The sequence below is a fragment of the Haliotis cracherodii genome, unplaced genomic scaffold (genome assembly GCF_022045235.1).
Source record: "Haliotis cracherodii isolate W230 unplaced genomic scaffold, xgHalCrac1.p SCAF_12, whole genome shotgun sequence".
In the NCBI taxonomy this organism is placed as follows: domain Eukaryota; kingdom Metazoa; phylum Mollusca; class Gastropoda; order Lepetellida; family Haliotidae; genus Haliotis; species Haliotis cracherodii.
This window is the reverse complement of record NW_027266267.1, coordinates 36,665,241-36,671,240: the sequence shown is the minus strand read 5'-3', so window position 1 is coordinate 36,671,240 and position 6,000 is coordinate 36,665,241.

Genomic DNA, 6,000 nt, shown 5'->3' with positions numbered 1-6,000 from the left:
AGTGAGTGAGTATGGTTTTACGCCGCTTTTAGCAATATTCCAGCAATATCACGGCGGGGGACACCAGAAATGGGCTTCACACATTGTACCCATGTCGGGAATCGAACCCGGGTTTTCGGCGTGACGAGCGAACGCTTTAACCACTAGGCTACCCGACCGCCCCTCTGCCCAACAAACTATGGAGCCTCAGTTTGGTGAATCAGCCATCAACCTCGAATACCCAGGGTAGTCAGATTATATACACAATGTTCGGTTAGATACCCCAGACACAACCAGAAGGAAAGCTACAGTTAGCGGTGTCTTGCTTTCCCTTCCCTTTCTGGATATATTTGTGGTATACAACAGAATGTATTGTATCTAATCTACCCTGTATAATACTTGGATACAAGCTTAAACGCCTCTAGCTGTTAACCACGTTTAGACCCATAACACGTTCCGTTTTTAAACTCGTTTAGACCCCTAACACGTTCATCTGTTAAACGCGTATAGACCCATAACACGTTCAGCAGTTAAAGAAGTTAAGACCTAAACACGTTCAGCTGTTAAACACGTTAAGGCCTAAACTTGTTCAGCTGTTAAACATGTTCAGGCCCATAACACGTTCAACTGCCAACCACGTTTGAACCCATAACACGTTCATCTGTTAAACACGTTTAGACCCATAACACATTCAGCTGTTAAACACGTTAAGACCCATAACACAATTCTAAACACGTTCAGAACTAAGCGCGTCAAAAGCATGGGGCAAGAATCGCGCTTAGGTTTCTATCTAAATTAAAAAGAAACAAAAAAAACTTTGACAGTGTGGTCAGGCTCGGTGGCTTGGTTTATGGCGTGTCATCATATCCCGATCGATGCTCACTCACGATGTCAATCACTAGATAGGTCTGGTTTATTTACAGACCGCAGTCATAATGCTGGAATAGTGCTGAGTGCGGCGTAAAACAACAATCAACAATCAACACTTCCACACCTCACACTCCCGTCCCGTAACAATTTCCTAAGCAATCTGCCCAAGATGCCGACTCCTGCCCCCGTTACACGCGAGGCCCCTGCGCGTCTAGAGTTAGGAGCGCGTGGACAACAAAGGTGGTCATAATATAAGGTGTAATACAAGGATAATTCCCCTTTAATTGCTCGTTAATCACCGCGATGCATCCCATCAGCCCTCGCGCTCGATCAGCCACAAGATCAGATAAGGGACAATGATGATACTATTTCGTCCCCTCTGTCACTGCAAACTGTCTACAAACCCGATTTCTGATACACCCCACCCGTAACATTACGTCACATCGCGAAATCTGTACACTACCGCCATTGAGGGAAGACACAAGCGGCCTCCGGTGTAACATCCGCTAAGAATTATGGGTAACGTAACCGCCCCGCCATCTGCCGCATAGTACATCACCAAATTGTTAAAAAGATTTTAATCGGGTGTTGCCGACTTCAAAACGGCTACGGCTGCATCAGTGACTCTATTGTCGGGGAAGATACGACTTAATTCGTCGTTAACGAAATTTAAAAGATGGCGACGCCTTCTCGTCAAGGCGTGAAATCCAACATAGAGCGTTGTGAAAGATTGTCTGACACGCGCTCTGGGCCTCGATTCGGCCGTAGCAAAGTTTGTTACAGATTCCTTTCTTCAAGTCAGGCTTATGCAATATTTTTTCGCCTTTTTTAAACAACGGGCTTAATGTGTTCATGTGTTTGACTAGCGGAAGCAAACATCGGTAATGAAGCGAAGTTGATGGTCATACCCTTCAGGGCCTGTCTCGCTCATCGTTTACTCATAAACATTGCTTTATAGAGAATACTCATTAAGAAATACAATACCTTGGATGTTTTATTTCTCTTGCATACTACGACTGTTCAGTGGAAATCCTTTGTTGTATTATTTCTGTTACAGAAGGAATTATGTTTTTGCAAGCATTAGAATTCCATATCCTCAGTTATACACTCACCGGTCTCCCAGACCCAACAGAAATTTTAAAAAACAAAACAATTTCAAGTCTAGAATGATTTGGCAAGTCTAGATTGTCTCAACTTAATTAATCATAGTTCAGGCTCCATTAGATTTATTCTTTCATTTCGTGCCCAGTTATTTTTCAATAAGAAACCTTGTTTCGGGAACTTAATGTTAGTCAAATACACCAGAGCCCACTTGCACAAAGCGATCTTAATACTACGACTGTTGTAAGCATATTTTAGAGATAGGAGCTACAAACTTGAAGGCGCTAAGATCGCTTTGTATAAGAGGGCCCTGCTTTATTACTGGACCCTTTAGGCAAACAGCGCTAATGCAATCGTTAGTATAGGGGAAGTATGAGAGTTACGATTGACTTAAGTGCTCAGAACTGAACTTTATTTACACCCGGGTCCACAATCATTCATGTATTACAATCGTATAAACATCTTTTCCGAGCAGTCGGATCAGGTAAAGAACCAAAAAAAATTGTACAAGCATTTAAAAATATTCTTTCTTTGATTATTGTACACAACTTAGATAATTTTCTTAATGTTCCTAATTTTTATTAAAAAGTAAATTAATTTCAAACATGTTAGGTTTAGTACAATAAAACGATGAATCAGTTGCTTTCTCTCTTTATTTAATTAAGGGTAGATAAACAAATAGCCCAGTTCATCTCCTGTGTTATATAATTGGCAAAGTGGGCATTTTTTTTATTTAAAGGGCAGCAACACTCCAACGATGAAAGTATTGAACTATGGATGGCTTTCTTCTTCGCGGATTCAAAGTTTGCTTATTATGGACTATAATCCCGACTGGTTTGACTTGTGTTGAGCGCTAACTGACCGTTGGTGATTATGCGGGTTATTCAAAGCAGCGCCGGCGATACGAGTTGAGTTGGTTGGTTTGTTGTTTAACGCCGCCCTCAGGAATATTTCAGCTATATGCCGGCGATCTGTAAATAATCGAGACTCGACCAGACAATCCAGTGATTGACATCATGAGCGTCGATCCACGCAATTGGGATCGATAACATGCATCAACCAAGTCAGCGAGCCTGACCACCCGATCCGGTTAGTCGCCTCTTACGACAAGCACAGTCGCCTGTTACGGCAAGTATGGGTTGCTGAAGACCTAATCTACCCCTAATCGTCACGGGTTCGATACGAGTTGTGAATACCATTGCCCTTCAATTGAATGTTCCTTCATCCTCTTGTTTCAAATGGTAAATTATGACTGGAGTACAATTCTCCGAAAGGACCCGGTTTACATTTATGAAAGGACGTTGTCGCGTGCCCATGACGGTAATCCAGAAATCTGTTGATAGGCGTTACGTCACTGGAAACGTGGTTTTCGCTGTATTGTCAGTTGAGCCGAGAGAGAGAGAGAGAGAGAGAGAGAGAGAGAGAGAGAGAGAGAGAGAGAGAGAGAGAGAGAGAGAGAGAGAGAGCAACGCACCGTTTCATATTCAAACGGTTTTTAACATAAACTGTCCATCATAAGAACGCTATTTTGTTTAGAATATATATAGTTTATGTCCATGTAGACACACACACACACACACACACACACACACACACACACATATATATATATATATATATATATTAAATAAGTGGAGTCCGTTATTCAGTTATGGCCTGGTGAGACTCGTACGTGGCTAGCCAATTAAAACTGTGTTCAATCTTACTCCACTTTTTTAATTATCACTATATTGTGCCTGAGAGTTAGAACTTTTCTCTCTCTCTCTCTCTCTCTCTCTCTCTCTCTCTCTCTCTCTCTCTCTCTCTCTCTCTCTCTCTCTCTCTCTCTCTCTCTCTCTCTCTCTCTCTGAGCGAAATGCCTGGCCACCCGTAAATATCCGGGTTAGAAAATGGATGTTTTATTCCTTCACAATATACTACTCAAAAGAAATGGTGTTCGAATCCCGGTTCACCCCGATTATGTTTCTAGGTTTGTCAGCACCAGAGCCCTGCTCGTGGTTTTTACCGAAGTGGTAAACGTCTGAGATCTGCATCACTTCGGGCTTTCCTCCCACATTAAGCTGAAACGCCGTGATATAACTGGAATACTGTTGAAAGCGGTGTTAAACCCAACTCACTCACTATGTTTTCAATGAGATTTGTATTTACATAACCCCCAAATTTCTGAAGAAAACAAAGAATATAATAACTAATAATACAGTAAACTACGGTTATACCGAACTCAAAGGGACTACTAATTTTAGTTCGTTCTAACCGTAGTTCGTTCTGAGCATATATACAGCATAACTACAGCAAATAGTCGGGACCAAAAAAGTAAGTTCGTTATATCCGTCAGTTCGTTGTAAGCGTGTTCGTTATAACCGTAGTTTACTGTACATCGAAAATAACAACATCTCACATCAGGCATTGTTCATATATATGGGCTGAGGACAATATGACGACTTGAGTAGTCTTTTATTCTCGAGGTTATTTTTCTTTTAGCAACCATTAAGACAGGATGTAAGAAACGCCCTTGGCCAAACCGGAAGTTGGTAGGTAGCAACTGCCATTTTCTCGCTGGTCAGTAAAACATGACATGATTCACACATTAATTCATGTGTCCTCTTGACTTAGGTGCTGGTAGCTGAGGAACTGATGACTCATCAATTGCCTCGATGTCCATGGTTCTGAAATGAAAAGAATGGTGAGTGAGTGAGTGAGTTTGGTTTAACGCCGCTTTTAACAGTTTTCCAGTTATATCGCGGCGTGTCAGCTTAATGTGGGAGGAAAGCCCGAAGTGATGCAGGTCTCAGACGTTTACCACTTCGGTGAAACCCACGAACACGGGTATGGTGTTGACAAACCTAGAAACATAATTGGGACGAACCGGGATTCCAACCCACAATCATAGGTTTCTGGCGTGCCCAGGGGACGCAGCTCTGCACAGCGAATCGCGGCGCCTTAGACGACTGGGCCACCCGTGCCCCCCGGGTGTGTGAATGTTTGTTTCATGGTTTGTTTGTTGTTTTACGCCGCACACTAATGGAATTCAATGTGCAGCTGTAGCTCTGGTCGCTATCATATACTTTGTGTGCCAGGGCTCAAATCTATTTGCGTCTGTACCGTGTTCTACTGACCTCGATAATCTGTTGCACAACTCTCTACGGTCTCTAAGGCTATGAGGCAGTTGGCAGTTTTGATACTATTTTCACATGTTTACGGAAATTGCTTCCTTTCCTTCGATCTACTATTTTTATTCGACCCAGGTTAGAATAGGTCTTCAGCAACCCATGCTTGCCGTATGTGGCGACGAACATGATTGGGTAGTCAGACTCGCTGTTTTTGGTTGATGCATAACATTATATTCCAATTGCGTAGTTCCATGCTCTTGATGTCAATCACTGGATTGTCTAGTCCAGACTCGATTATGTAGTACACCGTCATATAGCTGGAATATTGCTGGGTGCGGTGTTTAACAACCAACCAACCAACCAACCAACCTAACAGGCTGTGTAAATGTACCCGTTAAAGAGAATATTCCTGATTCCCTTGTCTAATTAAATCTAGTGGTCTACTGGGTAGAGCGTCTGCGAGGATTGTTGGCGTCATACCAAAAGGCTAAATAAAGATGTTTTTTGTTGTTACCCTACCTGGCGTTCGGCATTAACGGGCCAAAACAAGGACTGGTCGGCTCGAAGGCTCGAAGTCGGCATACTGTGTCTGAATGGGGTATATACGTTGAACTGCGGCATGGTATCTCAGTGGGCTAGCACTAAGAAATCGGCATTAGTCCGGACTAGGACAAGCAGCCACGCACGCACGCACGCACGCACGAACGCACGCATGCACGCACGCACACACGCATGCACACATGCATACACGTGCACGCACGACGCGATAAATTCAATAATCTTTGACGCGACGTTAAACCCCATTGTCCCATACCACCTGGAGATTTTGAAATTATTCAGCTCACAACATTTCAGTTGGAAAGAGGGGGCGGTCGGGTAGCCTAGTGGTTAAAGCGTTCGCTCGTCACGCCGAAGACCTGGGTTCGATTCCCGACATGGG